We start from the raw sequence: 18,116 nt of genomic DNA, 5'->3' as shown, positions 1-18,116 counted from the left end.
ATATATATATATACATATATATATGTATATATACATATATATATGTATATATACATATATATATATATATATATATATATGTATATATATATATGTATATATGTATATATATATATATATATATGTATATATATATATGTATATATGTATATATATATATATATATATATATATATGTATATATGTATATATATATATATATATATATATATATATGTATATATATATATATGTATATATGTATATATGTATATATATATATATGTATATATGTATATATGTATATATATATATATATATATATGTATATATATATATATGTATATATGTATATATATATATATATATATATATATATATATATATGTATATATATATATATATATATATGTATATATCAGATGATCTGATGAATATATCAGAGAATCAGTGATTCGATCCCGGGCTCCACTAGTCCATGTCGTTGTGTCCTTGGGCAAGACACTTAAACCCTGTCAGATCTCACAAAGAAAGCAAAAAAAATAAAAACAGGCAGAAATCAGGAAAATCAGGAACACTAACACTAGAAAAATCACTGGACCGCTTGACACGAGGAACAAAGAAGAACTGACACGGAGACAGGGAGACACACAGACTAAATACACAGGGGTAGTGAGGATGTAGCAATAAGGCTGAACTAGGCAGGGTGTTATAAGAATACTCGACCCAGATGAGGTCCTTACTCCAGAGGCAGGGTTCTGGGAGATGAGGCAAGGTAGGCAGGTTTTCAGCCCCTGGTTGAGACGCTCAGTCTGACCGTTGGATTGGGGGTGGTACCTGCTGTTAGATCCGGGGGTACACAGGCCCGATACGGGGCTAACTATTACTCAGCTCTCTATCAAAAGATTGGCGAGCTGGTGGTTCTGAGGACACTCGCCTGGCTCTGCTCATCACCGTTACTCCTGATGTCTACCCTGCTTCCTCCGGTAACGTGCACTCGGCCGAGGGGCTCTCTGGCCGGGAGCTTCTACCAGTCGCGTCAGTTATGGCAGCTTTCCTCCTCTGGATCCGGGCTCTTGGCAAATTGCCAGGTTTAGTTTTAACGGCTAGGATTTCTAAAACCATAAGGGGTTGTTAAGTGGACTGGGAACTAGGATAACCATTCAGAACTCGGTTGTTAAACATACAATAAATTTAACCTTTTACGGCCATGAGGAACATTTACTACGAGGTAAATGAATTCTCTGAGAAATTTACTTTTAATGATTAGATATTTATTGCAGGATAGTTTAGCAGGGGCACAGCAACAGCTCACACAAAATAATACTATTCTTGATTTGATTCGTTACAATTTCTTTTTAGGATATATGGTCCTTTATATATTAATTTTTTCAGTGCCAAGGCTCGGTGAAGCTGGATTGAAGAAGTAATAAATCTTTTGGGGGTTTTAGGAGTGGAGGTCCGGCCGTTGGACGACAAAGTCTGTTCAGCGATCCTTCAGGCTCAGTACAAAGTCTTTAGGGCTGTGTCCTTCTGTCGTCCGGGTGTTAAAGTCAAACAAGGGGGAGAGGAAAATCTCCGTCTTTCAATCCTTGGTCACGAACTGCGGTCTTCTTCTCCGTGAACAAAGACGAAGTCCTCCGATGTTGCTGTCCAGTGGTCTCCGTCGAGCACTTGGAAGGTGTCCCGCGTCGAATCCCGTCTTGCCTTTGCAAGTCACTCTTTTTAGAGCCCTTTTGGGCTGTTCTCCCCCCCCTCCCCAACACTCCCTTCTCTGGCACATGATTAACATTACTTCATTGATTCTCTGTATATGTGTTCGGTTACACCCAAAAGGTTACACCCATGTTCTGGTGTGTGTGTGTGTGTGTGTCTCTGTCAGGCCCACACACTCAAAACCCAATATGACCTCAACCTCTATGGCCCCAACTTTACTTCTCCTTATTCTAGCTTTTTCCACACACATTGCTCTGGTGCTTCAGCACACACACAGACTCTGATCTTTTTACTTAATCAAGTTAACAGATACATCATTATTATCAGTTTACAGTTGTTAAATCACTTCATATAATCTTGTAATACACACTCGCTTAAAATGATTATTGGATTTTATCCTTTCAACCATAAGTATAGGCTTTGTGTCCATTTAGCCTGATTTACATAAACCGAACATGTACTCCTTCTTTAAGGCAGCCCTCCTGGGATCTCAACCCTTCTTGACACTGCAGACAGGCTGACCATGGCACCAAGGAGAAAACAGAAAGCCCCGATGCCCTTATCCAAAGCATCCAACCTCCACAATGAAATGTTGAGTGTCCGAGAGAGCAAGGATGGGTGCAGAGGGCCACTCTCCCTCTGCCTCTGCCTGGAGGATCCACTGAAACTTGACATGTCGTGGGTTGAGAGCATGAAGAGGGGTACCAACAGAGCAAAGGTTTCTGATGAAACATCTGTAAAAGTTGGCAAAACCTAGGAAATGTTGAACTAGCTTTCAACTTGTAGGCGTGGGCCAATTAGCCACAGCACTGACCATAGAGGGGTCCGTCTGTATGCAGTTTGGGGAAAGGATGAAGCCAAGGAAAGCGACAGTAGGGGTGTGAAGGTTGCACGTCTCAGTAAAGGCAGGTGTCCCTGATGCCAATACCTCTAGGTTTCCAAAGTGTATTTTTTTTTAAACTTTAATTATACATTCATTATACATTCAAACAGGTTATATGTTAGATCACTTAAATCATGCTACATTAACACTAATTCTAATATGCAGATGTCATAGATGTGAAACCATTTAACATATTCGATAGTGCTCCAACTCCAACTAAGGGTTCAATGTTGGCCTGTGTTATGGAAGAATTCATGGGGTCTTGAAATGTCCATTACAGCTGACACTGAGCCAGGTGTCCCTCTCCCTCTCTCTCTCTCTCTCTCTCTCTCTCTCCCTCTCTCTCTCTCTCTCTCTCTCTCTCTCTCTCACTTGATGTGTCCACTCAGCCTGAACTGTTTCGTTAATGATTCTCATTCCTTTTGACCCTGGATGTTTTAGTACCCTTTTACCCTAACCCACACACATATTTTTCAAACTTAGTTACAAGGCTGCAGGTCCTGCTCCATCTCTCTCGCACACATCAAATGTACTTTTAATGAAAAAATTAACACTTTTACTAGATTGTGGGTCAATAAATTGGATCAACACAGGTCTATAACTTGTTTCCTCGCTTTCCTTGTTGTTTGTTCTCACACTCGTAGCTCTGCTGGGTGGCTGAAAGTCCTACTGGAGAGCATTTATGCATTTGGTCATAATTCCTCCCCAAAGCCACAAACCGTGACTTCACACGTCCGCTCCGGGCTGATAACACTCCATTAATACCTCGCCACCTCCGCATGTAGGCAGTAGTATAATTATAATATGCAGAATTTAACTCCACAACAGCTGCTAGTATAGACAACAAGGTCCGCACTAAACATCCTGTACTACGTCACTTTCTCTTTTTTGGCAAGTAACTACGGTGTTTGCATTTGTTTGGTGGTCAGTCTTTATCACCTAATCCCACAATGCCTTGGAAAGCAATTCACCTAACTTGTGTCCCATAAAAAAAAATGAGAACTTGTCGCATTTAGTGGCTCTTTATTTCTTAAAAATTAACCAAGCTTTTTTGACTTGCCTCTTCAAATATAAGACATGTTGCAATTGTATGTGCACTTCACTTTAACAAGTCAAACATTGTATATAATAATAATAACAATGGAGAGTACATCATGTGAACAATCTTTATTTGAGTTGTCTAATTTCGAATATTACAATATATTTTAGTATTTTTCATATACTATTGATTAACAGTGTGCATGCAATCACTCTTATAGTGATTTCCTGTATAGTTAGACTGTAAAGCCCTCTGACAGGACATTGAGCCTTGTTATTGCCAAAATGAGAACTCTTGAAAACATGAGTGAGAAAAGCAACCCTTGAGACAAATAATCAGAGCCAGCAGATACACACAGTACCACAGTGTGTTATCTGGATTATGGTCTGAATAAAAAAACTATGTATTACAGTGGATTTTTCACCCATATACTGACTCGGTTTTTGTAACTTGCAACATAAGTCTCTGCTTTGTGATTTCTGTCTCCTGCAACATTTTTCTTCTACAAGCTTCTTCTTTTTTTTGACACCCAATCATACCCTCCCCTTTTCAACCCACCAACCAGAGCCCACACCGTGCGTAATATATACGGTCCGGTCGGTTGGCTCTCCTCCTTTCTAAACTCGGAGACTACCAGGGAAGCTATATCAGAGTGGCGCGTTGCAGCACACGAGGACTGCGGCTTCAGTGGGACTAAACTCGAGGAAATTCATCCCCCAGCTTCTCTACTTGGGACACGTGGACGTGCATGGACAGCAGCCACTGGGGCTCCTTCAACTGAGGGCCTTTCTAGTTTTAGGTGAACGAACTTTTTCTCGGTTTTTGAGGGAGCGCGGAGAAATGCGTAAGGTAAGTCATGTTGGCCGTTAGAGGACACTTCGACGTTTTCTATTTTGAATGCAAATGTGTCCAACCGTAAACCGCGTTGTTCGTTGCCGTATTCTCCGTGATTTCGCGTGATCGGGTTCACGCGAGTGCATCGTAATCACTAACAGTGTTATGGCGCCGCTCGCCGCCGTGGGTGTTGTGGATAGCGGCCTAACGACACCACGCCCTCTCCTGGGTATGAGACAGCGTCTGGTGCAAAAAAACAAGTACAAAAAGCGTGAGGCGAGTTTACATAACTGCGTAGTACTTTACAGAACTATATATTTGATTGTTGCTGTGTTACAAAAAGCAAAAAGAAGAGGAAGCTGGTGGGGATTGACAGACAACGAGACGATGAAAGTGCAGGCAGAGAGATACTAAGTGGTGCTTAAGTGCAGGCAGGAAATGAAGGGACATTCCAAAACGTTAACATAATACTTCCTGGTGCAACAGATCATAACACTCAGAGATTGGATCAGCACAAAAGAAAAAAGGGAGCAAATATAACTTTTGGATCCCTGGTCGCGTTATTTTTGCCGCTGATACTAATTGCAGATCATTGATGATCCATATTGGCAGATACAGATCTCTTTGTTGTTTGATTATACAGCTGGTCTACAATACTTTTTGCCTTTTCTGAAGTCAGTGTAAACCATAGAAAATTCTAAATGCAATCTTTTCACTTTGTTATAGTCATTTATAGTGGGGGTTTTTCTTCCTAAAAACATAATTCAAATAAGGAAATAAAAGTTTGTATTTTTATTGATTAAAAGAATTCTTGTCAATAGTTTTAATAAGCTGTTAGAGCTAGTGTAAACGGGTCATAATTCATCTCTAATATTTATATTGTTGTGAAACATCTCCTTCAAACAACTGGATTTATTCGAATTTCTCCCCAACATTACATTTTATGAGATCACATGATAAACGTTATAATTTACCTTCGCACAATACTAATTTTCATGACTGCAGTTATGAAGCCTCAAGCCACCATTTTGTTTTTTCGCAACCAGTGAACAGAAGTGACCATGTTTGTAATGCAGAGGAGTGAAGTAGTGATGCTATATACAGCTCTGGTAGTGGCAGTGAACTGTCAATCACTATAAGCCCGCCCTAAAGCATACCCTACTTTATGGTCTATTTGACTCTAAATAGTCATAATAATGAGTCACAATCTGACTTATTTTTGCAACCGGAGGAGTCACAGATATAATGCAAGTTTTAAGAGACTTCTGTATTTGCTTCAGTCAGCAGAACCGGAGGTTGCTGCATGATCGCAAAGCATCTTGGATTCAAGAAATTTCCACACCTAATCTATACATGCTGTAAATACAATGTGTAGGATTTGCAATTATGTTTGGTGCATTCAAAACTATACAATATATTATAATTGTGGATGTTTTGGTGTAGGAGGGTTATCGACAGTGCATGGAAACTGTTCTTGTGTCTGGCCAGGTATACGGTGCTGTAGCACCTCCCAGAGGGGAGAAGTTCTAAATTGGTTGTGTCCAGGATATGAAGGGTCTGCAGTGATGTTTCCAGCCCTTTTCCTGTCTTTGGAGGAGTACAAATCCTGGATGGAGGACAGACGGGCACCAATGATTTTCTCTGAAGTGGTGCCTTGCGGCCTGACACACACGCAAGCTCACTGTATGATCTGTCATCATGTGATGTACGCTGATGTCTTTTTATCTATGTGCGTATTGATGTGCATTGTACATGGATCTGCTTTCAATGGCTTGTTTTTACATAATTTATCCACATAGCCTGTTACTGACATACTTTAGATGTTTACTTTAATCCTTGAAATATTTTGATTTGTTGTCAACCGGTGAGCGAGTGTTCCATACGTCCTGAGTACCAACAAAGGTCGTTGTGTTAAAAGGAAGGGGTCGGTGCATGTGCCAAGGCTATGGCGTACCCGCAGTGTTGCCAACTTGGCGACTTTCTCGCTAAATCCATTAGAAGTGATGGCCTATTTCAACACAAAACAAACCAAGAATCAACAGAAGAAAGTTCATTTATAGTTCTAAACATATTTAGTGTTTTTTTTTACTCACTTTTTACAATTATGCAAATTAGACAATGATGTCATTTAGCGACTTTTAGGACAGCCAATGGCTACTTTCCTTACTGAGGAGTTGGCAACACTGCATACCCAGGGGGTGCAATGCCCAGGCATGTCTCACGAGGCAGGCACGTGGGGGCTGGACTCTGGTCCGGCACTGGCTATAAAAGCCCTTGATTTTAGAACATCGAGGCAGTTGTCTGGAGAAGACTACAATGTCGTACTCTTTGTTGGATTTACAAATCTCCGGACTTTGGAAATACTTACTCACTGGATTAAGGGTTTTTTACTCTTTTCCTTCTCTTTTTAATTTTTTTGTGGATTTACTTTTTCTTTGTCTTGGAACCAAAATAAATATACTCTGAATTGGATTAAATAAATCGAGTGGGAACTGTACACTTTTCTTTTCTTCTCTTAATTTTTCCTTTTTTACGGAATACACTGGGGGAGACTCGCTCAGCCCCTGTGGTAAGTTGCAGGATAACCACGGCACGCTACGGATCATACATACATACATACATACATACATACATACATACATACATACATACATACATACATACATACATACATACATACATACATACATTTTACAGTAAGACAAACCAACAAGTAGGGGACCCCGCTCCAACCTGGCCATAAACGATGGTGAGCTTGGATGCGACTTATAGCTGTTAGATATTGGCATTGTCACCGCCCAACATGTCACGCTAGCCCACTGACCAATCGCGTATGGCTAGGCCAGCTAGAAGGCTCTGGCATGTCAAAGAATACGCCCAACATGTCAAACTAAAAATCTGATTGGTTGAAGACTATGACGAACAACACTATTGTCCCCATTTACTTGAACTGCAAAGGGATTCACTTGTCTTTTAAGGGCATGTTGCCTGAATCAGGACTGCATTGTTGCAGTAAATGACACAAAACTGCTGCTGACCACTTTTAACTTTCAACTTAAGCTACTGCTTACCCTCCTCTCTGCTTACCCTAGATTTCTCATGTCTATTGCAGAATAGAAGAAACTAGTGGTGTAAAGGACCACGGTTAATCCGTGATCGGTACGGATCACCTTTGAACATTTTCCTATTATCTTTTGGCTGACAATGAACTCTCCAATGAACTCTCCAATGGCTCTCCAAACCAGATAACATGGCTATCTGAAAGTTATGTTCAGGGTCATATTAACTAGGGATGGCGAGATGAAATTAATGAATGATGTTTGTGATGCTCGAATAGATTGCAAACAAACGCGCAATAAAGTCCCATGTCCACAAAATGTGAGGGGGGATCCATTGCGTTTCGCTGCCCCTTATATTTCGAATCCTACAAAAGCCCCTACAAAACCATCCAAATCTGATGGGTCAAAGAAATGAATTTTGTCCCATAATCTGCATCTTTTGAAAGACGTTTTGCCTGCACAACATTGTGGATAACAATGGGGTTTCCTGGTATTGGAGGTGCAGCAGAGAGGTTATTCTCCTTGCTGTGGACATAATGTTAGGAACAGCAGAGCAGTGGAGTAGGTCCTTACTCCAGAACTTGTAGACAACTTCTGTATCTTCCCCAGAACCTAGACATTTAGCCAGTGATGGCAATCAGTTAAGTTTATGTTTTCATACAGATGATTTTTAATAATTGCAGATAAATGGATTTGTACTTGTTAAGCGCCTTTCTAGTCTTCCGACCACTCAAACCTTTTTACGCTACATGTCATCATTCACCCATTCACACTCATTGATACACTGATGGCAGGGCTACCATGCAAGGTGCCACCTGCCAATCAGGACTAAACATAACTTTACTTGGTAGTTAACTTTCTCAAATGAAAAAGCTGCGTACCCCAACCTCTTTTCTGCTTTTTTGTACAGATAGCCATTTGTGTTTAATATTGCAAGAATCGAGAATCAATTCTGTATTGAATTGTAAAACCGGTTCAAAATGTAATGAGGCAATTTGTTTAATTTTTTGTCTTGTTTCTGATTGTCTGACCACTTGCTTATTGCCTGTTTTCATTGTAGTTATCCCCAAGCAACCATTAGCTCTCGTCCTGCACGGGAACTTAACCGATAACCTGGAGCTACCCATAAGTAGAGGTGTGAATCTTAACGGGCCTCATGAATTCGCTGTCAATGATTGCATGCACAACAATACTCTATGTATTCCATCTTCAATTTTCTATAGTACTGCATGTGGATACTTTTCCATTAGTTAACACAAGTATTTGGAAAGCACTCAGATTAATCTGAGAACAATTTCACAACAGCTTGATAATGGTGTTAGTCCTGCCCATGATTAGGTAATCGTTGGTCCCCCGCTGCGCCTATTCGTTGATTACTTTTTAATCGAGGAAACCGCTGTTTCATGTCACAAAGCCAGTGGAGTGGGTGGATTTAAAGGTCTGGATCCAGGCAAGGTCTTTATAGCCTTGTGTTGAAACATAGCTAATATTGGTAGCAAGAGCAATAAGACATGCAGTGGACTGCTGAGTATTTCAATGCCGAAACCCCAACCTTAGTGAACCACAGTTGTATGAGATTGTGAATGTTGTCTTTCTCTATATGTCAGCCTTGTTATTGACTGGAGACCTCTCCAGGATGTGTCCGTCCTCTTGCCAAATGTCAGCTGGGATAGGTTCCAGGCGATCCCCACGATCCTGCAAACGGGGTGACCGTGGCTAAATGGAGAGCAGGGCCGTCTTTCAATCAGAGGGTCGGTGGTTCGATCCCCAGCTCCTGCTCCACTCATGTCAATGTGTCCTTGAGCAAGACACTTAACCCCAAATATTGCTCCCGTAGCTGTACCTACGGTATATAGATAGAACTGAATTGTAAGTCGCTCTTTGGATAAAAGAGTCTGCTAAATGACTGTAATGTAATGCAAAGGATAATAAGCATATTACATGTTACAAATAATGGATGGATGGATGGATGGATTTACATGGGATGGGACTCTCACATGGGCCACACCACCAGCAGGAGGAGGTGGACAGAATGGAGTGGTGGACAGAATGGAGTAAAGGGAGTACACAAGATTAGTTCCCACATTGGTTTTCTCCTTGGGACAGGGTTGATGCTGGACTGCTCTTTCTGCACCGTGCCGTTAAAATAAACCTCTCACTGCTTGATTTGCTTGAATGCGACGCCAGTGAGAGGGACTGTGAAGAATGTGGTAGAGAACGTACTGCTGGATACATCATTCAGAGCTTTTTGTTTTTCTTCAATAGAAAAAATATTGCAGTGTAGCATTTGGTCGTGTTGTTGGGTTCCCACCGTGGAAAAGGCCTATATTGTAGTGATGTGACTCCAACCAATCACTAATTGTCCTTCTGTTTGTTTCCTAGATTTGAGAAGCAAACTGAAGTCATTACTTGAAAGATTGCTCTACATGCGATGCAATCTGGATGTCCACACAGCCTAGGAGGATTCTATTCTGCATTCCAACACAGGAGTAACGTTGGTGCTCGGTCATCACCTCAGGCTATCAATGTTACACCTGTACCAGTGGTTCACCCTGAGAATGAAATACAAAACAACATGGTAGCCTGTCAATATCCCGGGGAGTTTGGAGTGGTTTACGGCCCTGCTCGGTTGCAGAAAAGCTATGGACAATCGCAACAAAATTCACAGGGACTCCACCACCAAGAGGAGTCACTGGTAAGTACAGTAAGCCCTGGATCCCAGCCCCCCATATGGACTAATACAAAGACTACGTTGTATTCATCAGCTGACTTTTATTCATCAGCACACGTCTCTGCACGGCACGGCAGTAATTTTGGGACATCAGTTAATGGTTACTCTGTAAGACAATCTGTTGGTAAAAGTGGACAACAAAGGGAATGTTCTAAGGAACATTTCAGTAGACATTTTCTGAAAGAGTCAGATTTGAACAAGAATACTGGACTGCAGCAAATACATTTTTTTTCCACTGGTAGCAATTCTGCAGCACTCCAGGGAGACAGCCTTGAAGTAGCACGGACATTTCCTCAAAAGGTTCAGTGCTCCTCTGCACAGAAAACTTCTCCACTGCTGTTTGACTTACTGACAGAAAACCCGTCCGAATCCAAATCCTTTACCTCCATGTCTTCTTCATCAGAGGAAACTAATGCCAACATGGCGCTCAATACTGTTACTCATGTTTCAGGCAGAAGACACCATAAGGGTCTGCAAGTTAAAGGTTCACTACCTGCTCTAAACTGTGGACAGACTAGAAGACAACACCTACATCATTCAGGAGGAACTCCTTCCACTGCCCATCAGCAGCAGGTCTCCTCTCCTTCACTTAGCCGTCAGCCATCCACAGATAAAGTCTTGTCAGTTGGAGAAACGGAACTGCCTACAACAGTCGAAATACATGCCTTTATTGCAAAAAAGCTTGCATATTTTCGCGACTGTTTAACTAAAAAAAACAGAAATGATGGACATTCCAAGGAGTTGGGCAGGGACTCCACACTGCAGTCAATGCAGTCCCATCTCCTCACAACCTCTGCTTCTAAAGAAGAAGATTTGGCGAGGCAGAGTCTCAGCTGTGCTGCGATTGAGTACTCTGCTGCAGTTGGACAAGCACTTGAAGAGGACAGTTCAAAAAGCAGCAAAGCAAATGCTGAGTTAATGCCCCAGTTTACCGAGAAAGGTGATTGTGCTGCATCTGCTTCAGAGAAACATTCAACAGGTATACTAGTCACTGCTGTAGAAAACTCAAAACATTCTCTTAAAAATGTATCTGTAGAAAAGAGTGCATTGGTAGTTTTTGATTTGTCAGTAAAAAAACATTTTGATATATCTATGCCTGCTAATAGCCATTGCAAACTTGTTCATTCAGATGACTGTGAAGATACATTTATCAGTAACAATGATGAAAGTTTCCATAGTAAATGGTGCGATAAGTACTTAGAGAATGGCATGAGCACTCTTCATTATTCACCAACTGCACTGAAGGAGCTCATTGCCGTTCTAGAGACTGTAGACTGCATTGCCGAGACAGAGAACGTTTCTAAAGTCATACTGCAACAATATTGGAATGCGAATATAGATAACGTTAATCTCTTTGCATCCACAGAATATCCACAAATAATGCTGAAAGTTGCTGCCACTTGTACAAAGAATGAAGATGAGAGTCCATGCATTCTCACAGCAGTGCCTGGAATCACCTGGGATGACATGAGGGAGAAGCAACCCATTTTAATGCTCAACCATAGCTTGTTGCTAGAAGAATACAAGTCTGCTTTGTTATACAGCAACAAGAATTTGGATGACATAGACCAAGCGCCTGGTGTTTCGTGGGCTCTCAACCAAATGACAGAGAGGGAGAAAGGAGATACAGCCCTTAAAACTGTGGAGACGGTAGGATTGGACAGTGTGCAATGTATGGCTGATGTCTTAGAGGATCCTCAAACTAAGTCAAGTTCAGTGGTGTCTGGAAACGGAACATTTGGACTCATTGAAAATCGAAATGCAAAAAAAAAGAAAAGCATTGAGGATCCACAACATCGCTGGGTTACCTGTAAGGAAGCAACTGCACATTCAGAGCTAAATTCTTCTGTTGGTAAAATTCCGATCCATAATATACTATCAATTCCTACAAACCAAAGTGAACGGCAGAGCAGCCAAACAAGTTGTGAATGTGTGAGCGTGGACGCTGGTTCTGCGCATTCACAAACTAATTTAAGCGTAGCAGTACCTGCAAACAAGTTACAAAAGCATTCTCCGCTATGTGAAAGCAAGGTTGAAGAAGCACATCCACTGTATGAAGACGTTTCAGACGATGACATGTCACAGCTGGCCACAGAACTACCAAACACAGAGCATGGGGAATTTAACTGTCCTGCAAGCCCACAGTATGAAGATATAAGTGAAGCAGAAAGTCAGACTGAGTCTAAGGCTGTAGAGAGGACTATACCTACTCTAGTAGCTGCATCCAACAATAGGCAGTCGCCATATGAAAATGGAGGCTATGGACATATGCAGGGTCAAGCTCAGATGACGACTGAAACACTTGCTATAGCACAACATTGCTCTTGCTCATGTCTTGTTGAAACCGATGATGGTTTTGAAAGTCTTAAATGTGACTGTGGGAGACCAACAAATCCCTCTGTTTCATGTAGTCCTTCCTCTGTTTTGAACGATGAAGATGAGACTGATGATGAGGTGGATGATGACCATTTAGTCATACCTATAAGCATTTTCAACCTTAAATATGAACCAGAAGATGAAGACCAGGATAGCCCAGAAACGATTGTCTCAGAAGGTGGGGAAACAGGAGGCCAAGAAAGACAGTGTGGCACAAGTCCAACACACCGCCCATTTTCAAATCTTGCGCTAGCTACTGCTTTTCCCCCGGTGCTGGTGTTTGACACACAGGAGTCCTTTCTGCAAGCTGTGCAATTTGAGAATATATTTCAGGTGGAATTAGACAGTAGCCCCCTTGATCATGAAATGGACTCTGAGGGAGATGTGCAGACAAGTCAGAAGAGTAGAGTGTCTGTAGACAGCTGTGAAACTGAAGACAGTTGTGATTACTCATCTGCTTCTGAATGCAACTTTTTGACAGTGTCCAGGGAGATGTTGAGGAAAAGCTGCTCAGCACCTGTGCCCTTAGAGACAGATGATTCTACATCTGAAAAAGAGGGTGAGGGCAATGAGGTTGCAAATGGGCAAAAAGACCAAACGAGGGGCGTGGACAAGTTGCGGAGTATGCAAAAACCTGGACAGCGGTCTCAAGCCAAAGCCCGCTGCTCTAACCATGTTAGGAGTTTAAAAAGGGAGGACGTAATAATCGTAGATTCTGACACGGAGGATGAAAGTGATCAAAAAAAGGCAAAAAGAAAGAGGAAACGATTATGCTCAGAGGACAGTGGCAATGCCCCATGCAGTCAAAAAAAAGTCAAGGCAGTTACAGTACGAATATTCTCATCAGGATCAGAGGATAGTAGTGATACAAAAAGCATACCAACTGAATCTATGGACCGTCTTTGTGGAACTGCTAACGCAAAGCCTCCAAAACTCAAATTGTCATCTGGAGACTCGCCAGAGAAGCAGCCCCAGTCTGTGATGAAGAAGGTAGACTCCCATTTGAATCTCAATCCTGTGATTCCTCGCTTTGTTGCGGAGTCTTCTGGACCCAAAGGCCGCTTAAAACTTTTAAAAGAACATGTAGTCCACACACAGGGTAAAGATGGAACTCGGTTTCCAGAAACCTCCACGGCATCCAGCAAAAAGGCAAAGTCCTGTGAAAAGAACACAGCACATTTGTACAGAAATAAAAAAGTACAATTCCACACACCCGAACCTGCAATTGATAGAAACCAAGGAATACAGAATAACGTTCAGGCCAACGTACGAAAACCTGCAAAACCTGTGTCAAGACAGCTTTCCTTACCTATGCAGGAAGGCCCATCCACCTCCTTCAGTAGCTTGTCATCCACAGGTGGACAACTTTATGTAGCCAGACAAAGTGCCGTCTCCTCAACAGGTTTGTCTCCATCAGAAGCCTCCTCTCGTCTTCCATATGATCCCAGAGAACAATCGGTTCCACCCAAACTGCAGCGGTCTTACAGCAGCCCCTCAACATTAAACCATCCTCCCACAAAAAGCCCAGCATCAACCATGCAATTGAATGCAAAGGTACAAGTGAATAGCAATCATCCAATCAGGAGACACAGAATATGTAACAACTTAAGACCAGGACCTAGTCACCATGACAGGGCTGGTGGTGTCAATGAACCCAGAAAGAGGCACAACTCCCACAAGCCTGCAACAAGCCTGATGAAGAGAGCCACTAATGATGCCAGACAGTGGACGAAGGCCATAAATCGGGTTTCCCACAAAGAAAGAAGTGTGTACTTTTGAAGTCTTTTAAATGTGTTTTAATTGTCCTTAATAAATTCAGATAGTCAAGTTATTTTAATCCATCTAACTAGAATGCATGTTAACCCTTATTCCTACTATAGGTGACTATGTGGGTGAAGGTTACAAGTGGTCAGAGAAGCAAACGCTGGCAAAGCCAACAAAAGGTGATGCTTAACATTTTCTCTAACATAGTTTGCCCCATGCATGATGGAAATCATTTTACAGCCAACTAACGCACTATGCAATTTAATCTGGATTTCTCAGATACAGGTGTAATCCTGTTTTTCTGTTGTTCCCTGCCGTTTGTCATCGTAGGTTCCAGCATGGACGAGAAGAAGGGTAGATCCCCTCCAAGACCTTATCTGTGAGAAAAGGGTGCCAGTGTGAATCCGAGTAAAGTTTATTTCACTTCTTAAGGGACACCCGTTGCTTTTCTTTAGGTCTTTTGATTTTTCAAAACATGTTCTGTGTTTTAACTGTGTGTGTGTGTGTGTGTGCGTGTGTGTGTGCGCACATACTTTAAATATGTTATACCAGCTGTTTGTGTTGATGGCATTGCTTTTGAATGTTTTGGTGTCAAGTGTTATTTTTACCAGCTACCTTTTTAAAATGTATACACATTCAACTCTAACTTGTTAAATCTCTTTGCTCTGAATGCAGTTGAAACTTTTCAGCTATATCAGGTATTTTGATCTTTTTTTTTATATCTATATATATTATATTTTACTTTATTTTTTTACTTTGAAAAGTCAGCTCTGATTACATATAGGCAATGTTGTATCACTTTTTAAAGTGTCAATGTGAAAATGCATAAAAAGTCTTCAATCAAACTTTTGCTATTTGTCTTGTGTGCTCTTCTGTTTCATCAGTAGAGAGAGACATTGGAATATATACTGTGCCTGTGCTAAACTATTTATTGTAACCTGCCACATTCTATTGCAAGCCATTGTTGAAGAATAAGTGTACATGACCTCATATAATTTGTTATTTTGAACCCAGCATATTTGGTTTCATAAAAACATAAACAGAACATTGTGATAAAGTCTCTGGGGAACATTGGTTAAAAGTCATGCCATAAAACATTGGGATGAAATGCAGAACATTTCCCAGAAAAGTGAATACAAATATCATGTGACCTGCCAAGAATGTCAACCTGAGCCAAACAGGAGGACGGTGTGACATGGTGGGAGGACCAGATGTGTTTTGTTTTTGGTTCAATCGAAGGGATTTGATTGGTGGAATGTTACATAAGGTGCTAGAACGATTTATTTATTGCTGGACGGGATAAATGTTGCAGATATCGATTATTCAATTCTTCCTTGTCAAAATGAACATTTTGATTATTCACAACAATGTTATTGTTGTGAGGGTCAGAGCAGACTCTATCTGCTGAGGAGACGGGTCTTTTGGAGTGCAGGGAGCACTCCAAAAGACCTTCTTCGACTCTGTGGTGGCATCTTTTATAGAGTGGTTTGCTGGGCAGCAGCATCTCGACAGCCGAGAGGAAGAGACTTACTGTAACAAACTTGTCAAGAAGGCCAGCAGTGTGCTGAGGTGTCCACTGGCTACGGTGGAAGTGGTGGGAGAGAGGAGAATGGTGGTTAAGCTATCCTCCCTGATAAACAACACCTCCCACCCCATGTGGGACGCCCTGGCAGCTCTGCAGCTCCTTCAGCCACCGGCTGATTCACCCCCGGTGTGTGAAAGAGAGGTACCGCAGGTCCTTCCTTCCTGCCGCTGTCAGAGCGCACAACCAGCTGTGCTCCCAGTAGACCACACAAGACAAAAAATCTGCGCATTATAAATACACTCTGCAATAAAAACATTCTGTCTGTATATATAATATTTTTAGTTTTTGTGGATTTTTTACTTTTTTACTTAATTAAAATTCATTACTGTTTTATCACTGATTTACTTATATATATATATATATATATATATATATATATATATATATATATATATATATATATATATATATATATATATATATATATATATATATATATATATATATATATATATATATATATATATATATATATATATATATATATATATATATATATATATATATATATATATATATATAAATTATGTACTGCAAATATTCCACCAGTTCCTGTATCCACTATGTGGCGCTAGATAACACGCCAAAACATGCATTATGTTGCTCTATATCAAGTGCAGACCACATCATGTAAATCGGAAGCCGTTTGTCATATAACGCTGTTTTCCTGTTGCCACTATGACTTGAGTGAAAATTGGCTTGTAGACATCCTCAGGGCATGACTGTTTTCAAGCATGGCAAGTTTGGGACAGGTTTGAGCAAGTCCTTTGGACTTACATCCGCTTGTTTAATGGTGAATCACGTAAAATAGCCACCACGCCACGGCTACACCATTCCATCAAACGTAAAGCTTTGAGCAACCTTTTTATTGCAAAGGTCTTTAGATTGCACTGACCAAATTTGAAGTGGATCTGACAAAGTCCCGAGGAGGAGTTTGTTAACTTCTTCGAGTCGAGCGCCCCCGCCTGCGGGGGCGGAGCATGCATCCAAAAATGAATCCACTCGCAACGTGCACTCATCAGTAACGAATATAATGATGCCGCATACCTGCTCAAACTGCAGCTCCTGTAGATCTTAATCTACGCTTAACCAGTAACATATATACTGATATTTACACATATCAACACATCTCACAAGTGTTAGGGTTATTTTACTACCAAAAGTATTAAAATAGCCCTTACAGTTGCAACGCTACACTCATTATTGTATGGGCATGCTATTTTCGAGCTGAGGGCCTAAAAATCGGTCTAGGGTCCAAGAGGTTTTTAAAGTATAGCGACTAGAAATCAAGGGAAAATTCACACAAAAATCAAAATGGCCAACTCCCGGTTGGTTTTACAGATGGTCCCAAGAGACTTCTTTCCTAAGCCACAGAAAAATTAGCTTCCTTTTTCATGGCAAATGATGCATTGCCATGGCAACAGTGTTTAACGACAACTCACAATATTCATGATGAAGCATCTTAAGGCTTACCTTATCAAACCTGAGACTGATCTGGGCAACTTCCTAGGAGGAGTACATCAAAGTATAAAACTTAGTAGTGCCATGACTTTATGAAAATGTTGGCATGGAAATTTGCTCAGGCCTGGACCAGCATCATGCATAACAAGTTTGGGGCAGATTGAATTAAGTACCTTGGAGTTACAACAACTTCCTCTTTCATGGCGAACGCCACGAAATGTGCGTGACATTGGCGCCACATAAAACGAAGGTCGTTCAACATCAGTAGACCATTGATTCTTAGAATTCTTACTAAGATTAAAAATCCCATTTTAGACACTACAATTCAATTGTTGCTCGTCATAGTATTAACTTCAGATATCCACAATTCTACAAAAGAATATAATTATGAATAGAAAGAATGCAGTTGCAGATATCCGCAAATGTATTGTTGACATGTGTTCTGGATGTCCAGAGAGGTAATATATGCCCATATAGCTCACTTCAGTATGACAGTGGGATTGTAGATATCTGAAATGGGAGTTTTTACTGCAATCTCCACAAGAATGTATTACAAAGCTAATATAAGAAATATAAAGCATAATGGGAAAAGGTAGGTTGTAACTAACAAAAATTCTTTGAGAAATGCATTTGTGTTAATTAACAAGTGTAGTCATTGTCTGGCTTTTAAAAAAAAAAAAAAAATATGA

At 40.9% G+C, this 18,116-nt stretch overlaps 1 long non-coding RNA gene across 4 annotated transcripts; it reads left to right on the top strand.

Annotated features, from left to right (window-relative positions):
- Positions 1-4,224: 4,224 nt before the first annotated feature.
- Positions 4,225-16,239, top strand: LOC137877262 (uncharacterized). 4 transcript variants are annotated; one of them, XR_011103521.1, is made up of 6 exons: positions 4,226-4,466; positions 9,893-10,205; positions 10,693-11,220; positions 11,608-14,382; positions 14,498-14,560; positions 14,712-16,239. It is a non-coding gene; the product is annotated as an uncharacterized lncRNA (long non-coding RNA). The 4 variants fall into 4 exon arrangements; XR_011103522.1 differs by having other exon boundaries at positions 4,225-4,466; positions 9,893-11,181; XR_011103519.1 differs by having other exon boundaries at positions 4,225-4,466; positions 9,893-11,220.
- Positions 16,240-18,116: the final 1,877 nt, after the last annotated feature.

This window comes from Cebidichthys violaceus, unplaced genomic scaffold (assembly GCF_023349555.1).
Source record: "Cebidichthys violaceus isolate CVI_PGR_0920_01 unplaced genomic scaffold, fCebVio1.0.p SCAF_21, whole genome shotgun sequence".
In the NCBI taxonomy this organism is placed as follows: domain Eukaryota; kingdom Metazoa; phylum Chordata; class Actinopteri; order Perciformes; family Stichaeidae; genus Cebidichthys; species Cebidichthys violaceus.
Note: the sequence above shows the minus strand (reverse complement) of the source record. Positions and strands in the feature narration are given on the sequence as shown.